Raw genomic sequence first — 3659 nt, 5'->3', positions numbered from 1 at the left:
GCGGGAGGAAGGCGGGGGCCGGCGGGAGGAGACCGCTCGGCTCCAGCGCGCTGCGGGACGGCGGGGTCGGTGCGGGCCTTGGGCCCGGGGCCAGGCGGTGCTGCTTTTCCAACGCAGCCGCTGCCCGCTGGTGAACGGTTTGCTTCGTCTTCATCTCCTCCTTCCTCAATCGCCGTGCACGTTTTATAGCGTAACTCCTGTGTGAGTGCTGTCTTACGCATATGGAAATGGCAGCTAGGTGGCTGTTCAGCAGGATAAAAGAACGCTGCCTTGTGCTGCGGGTTATTTGTTTTAACTTCACATCTAGACTCGATAACTGTAATCCCATACTCCCTGATCCCCATGACGTTGAGCTGGAAGGTTCGGCTTATCCAGATTTCAGTAAGCCTTTATTAGGAGCAGGCCAGCTCAGCAGTAACTCATGTTCTGTGTTTTCCATGCCGATTTTTGGATGGCCTTTCTTAGACATGGCTAAGATTTTGCTCATGACCTGTAAGCAGCGCATGGGCTGCATTCCTGATGTATCCACGTAGCCAATGCTTGACCTTCTCTTCCTGCAATAATCAGAATCGAAACTTGGTACAAAGCTTTCACCCCAAAAGCTGCCAACATCAGTGTGCATTGTAATCTGAGGGTGAACCTTCCTGGGCAGTTCTTGAAGACAAGGTGAAACAGCAGATGGAGATGTCTCTCGTTCATCAGTTCAGCTGGGCTCCAGCAGTGCCCACTGCGCTGGGTTGCTGACAAGCCCATCCCAGGTGGCTGACAAAAACTTTTAAAGAGGTGCCACTGGTGTTATTGTTTTTTAACTAAATCTCTTTGGGTCTGCCTTTGTCCTGTTTTATCTGCACGGAGCACTACTGTCCACCCCAGAAGGTGAGGACCTGCATGGTCTAGCAGTGCATTTCTAATGAAGAGCAGGGCCGATGCTCTCTGCATGGGGAACCATGCCAAATCTGTATGCTGCATAGCACAGTTTAAATGTGTGTGTGGATTAACAAGAATTACTGAGTATTTGCAGCACAAAAACAAAGGGTGGGTCAGATGCAGTGTTTATAAATTCAGAACCCAGTACTGTAAGGTCTCAGAGATGAGCCAAGCGGGTTGTTGGGCTGCAGGAAGGGACTTGTCTGAAGGCAACAACAGCATTGCACAATTATGGTACAGAGAGAAAGAAGTGAAATTCCTTCTTTCTAGCCTTCAGGGGAATTTTAAGGACCCAAAATGTAATTACCCAAATTGAAGTTTTCCAGGAGCATAGAGTAAACCAGCCTGTCTCACAAAACACACAACGGGATCATGCAGTGATTGTGAGTTCCCATTTAGAAGCACACGCGGGTCCACCAACACAAAGCCGCCGTGCGGCGCACATTGCTGATCGCCGTCTCAGCACGCTCAGGGCCGCTCACCCCGTGCTCCCTTCTGGAACCCAACTCAGCAGCAGCACCCTGGCTATTGTGCAGCCGCAGCTCCCCGCGTTTCGGCGGGCGGAGGGCACCACCGGCTCCACGCACATGCGGACCCGGCCCGAGCTCTCCCCGACTCTGCCGGGGGCCTTTTAAGGCAGAACTATCCGCCGCCGAGCAACGTTCCGCCGCCCGGCCGCGCGTAACGGGGCCGCCGTGTCCTTCCGGGGCGGGCACATCCCTGCGGCGGGGCGGGCGCAGCGTCCCGTGCCCGCGGGGCCGGCCGGGTACCGCAGCGCCTGTGGGGCCGCGGGGCCGGGGCCGAGAGCACCGCGGACAGCGTCCTGCCCGCCCCGCTGCCCGACTCGAGAGGCCGTCTGCATCTCTGCTTTCTCGACTGCCGTGCGGTTATGAGCGGACCGACTAAAGAGTTCAGTATTTGAAGTCTGTTCGGCAGCCTTGGCACTCGCAGATGCAAAACTCTGGCACAAACTATCAGGATTTTCTTTCTTTTTTCCTCTTCTGACGAGGCTTATTTGTGTTGTTTCCCTCTCAGCTGACAGTGCACAGGAGAACCACTGCTACGGTTCGTTGTTGGTTCCCGTTTGAGTGCCGCAAACCAATTCCAAGGAATGGAGGAGAATAAGGGGCAGCATGCTAAAACCAGCGGCGCGGTGAGCGACCTGAGGAGAAGCTGGCAGACCTGGGCAGAGGATCGGGTCGAGTACCAGAGGAAGAATCCATTCAGCAACGAAGACAGGCTTGCATCTAAACCACTGCATGCTCGGAGAGGAGACCCTGCCTATGGAAGACCCCCTGAAGGGTCTAAAACAGAGCAGAGAGGAAAAGATGCTCACTCGCATGTGGAAAAGGAGGTGGAAGAGCTGTGCCTGATCATCAGAAGCACTGGGCAGAAGGGAGAAGATGGACATGTGAGTGTAACGTTCGGGCAGCTGTTTGAGACATATGTGACTATCTCCAACAAAGTGGTGGGAATCTTGCTGAGAGCCAGAAAACAGGGCCTGGTTCGTTTTGAAGGTGAAATGCTTTGGCAAGGAAAGGATGATGATGTGGTCATCACTTTGCTAGAATGAGACTTTGGCATCTGATGAATTTTGCTGCTTGTTTCCATTTGGAAAAACCTCTAGATGCTGTCTTGAAAAAGGTTTTCATTGCAGAATTTCAGCTCTGCAAATTAATGGGGCATTTAAAGGAGAGAAAATGGGTGTGAAACATAAAAAAATGGTTTGCATAAAAATAATAAGCAATTTTGGAGAGAAATCACAAAAAAATCAACTAATCTGTCACAATACCAAGTATGCTGTGGTTCTTCAAGCATCCTCACTGGGTTAGTGCTTTAGGTTCTGAACACTAGTGACTAATTGCCACCAAACAGCACTGAATCTTGGAGATTGTTAAAGACTTGCCGTGGGGAGGGATTTTTTGATTTGCAAAACATGGAATTGAGCACTTTTATTGGAATTCATATACTTCAAACAAGAGACTCGGCTGTGACTCTAAAAAAATGGAAGTTCGGTTGACTTTCATGAAGTATGTGAAAATGCCCAAGTTTACAGAAACATCACTTGCTTAGTGGCTTACAATATATACAGCAAGGATATTTCATGTTTCCTAAGTAAGCTGCATCTTGCTGAACTTAATGGTCTATCTTTAGCATCGTGTCTTCTGCATCTAGTTCTTTTTCCTCTGTATATCATGTCACTTTCATCTCCTCTGCTGTGTCATACTAGGGGAAATCACAAAGCTCTGCAGCCTTTTTGGTGATCTCCAATATACCCTTACAAAAAGTAGGGTGCCACACAACAACTTGAAAGACAACAGAAAATATATTGGGGCATTCATGAAAAGAAAAAAATAACAACAAAAAAAAGCTCTTTGACTTCTTTCAGCAAAGTGTAACAATACTGTTTATAATGAGTAGAGATCCTGTAGTGCCAAACTCCTAAGTAGAAGTGTAGAGTGCAGTCATATCCCTCATTTAGTTGAGGCAGAGCTGTGCTGCAAGTTCTCCAAACTGGGAGAAAAAATGAGCTGCTAGATAAAAATGGGATTGAGATGAGCGACAAGAATTTTCCTCAAGGGTCTTCTGGAGGAGTATTTTTCAGTGGTCAAAGTTGGTTATGTTTGATAGTTGTAATAACAATACTAAACATAATCAGGAACTGAGTTCCAAATTGTTGCCACCAAGAAAATGTTGGGAATACAAAATTCTGTTTTTCTTTTTTTTTTTTT

This window comes from Lagopus muta, chromosome 2, assembly GCF_023343835.1.
Source record: "Lagopus muta isolate bLagMut1 chromosome 2, bLagMut1 primary, whole genome shotgun sequence".
Taxonomy (NCBI): domain Eukaryota; kingdom Metazoa; phylum Chordata; class Aves; order Galliformes; family Phasianidae; genus Lagopus; species Lagopus muta.
This window is presented reverse-complemented; position numbering follows the sequence as displayed.